The following is a 236-nucleotide window of genomic DNA, read 5'->3' on the forward strand; positions in this document are numbered from 1 at the left end:
CCCAAGCTGGGATTACCATCTCAAGCACAAACCGTGGCCCCGCCAGTTGGCTTTGATCTTCCGGACATCAATCCACTCGATCACCAAATTGCCTTGGCCCGTGGGTCCACAATGGCGCTGGACACCACCCGCACCCGACTCCAAGCAGTCAAATCTGCTCGGCGACGGTCGGTTCCCGAAACTCTGAAAGACAAGCGACAACAGTGGGAGCAGCAGGAGCGCGAGAATCAATTCTA

General features: G+C 56.8%; 1 protein-coding gene across 1 annotated transcript in view; it reads right to left on the reverse strand.

Annotated features, from left to right (window-relative positions):
• Positions 1-87, reverse strand: part of ASPSYDRAFT_52818 (uncharacterized protein) — a gene marked incomplete at its 5' end in the record, with an annotated part of 489 nt that extends 402 nt beyond the window's left edge. The window contains one exon of the mRNA XM_040848561.1: positions 1-87. This exon is cut by the window's left edge and continues 402 nt beyond it.
• Between the last annotated feature and the right edge of the window lie 149 nt (positions 88-236).

This window comes from Aspergillus sydowii (genome assembly GCF_001890705.1).
Source record: "Aspergillus sydowii CBS 593.65 unplaced genomic scaffold ASPSYscaffold_31, whole genome shotgun sequence".
NCBI classification, from domain to species: Eukaryota; Fungi; Ascomycota; class Eurotiomycetes; order Eurotiales; family Aspergillaceae; genus Aspergillus; species Aspergillus sydowii.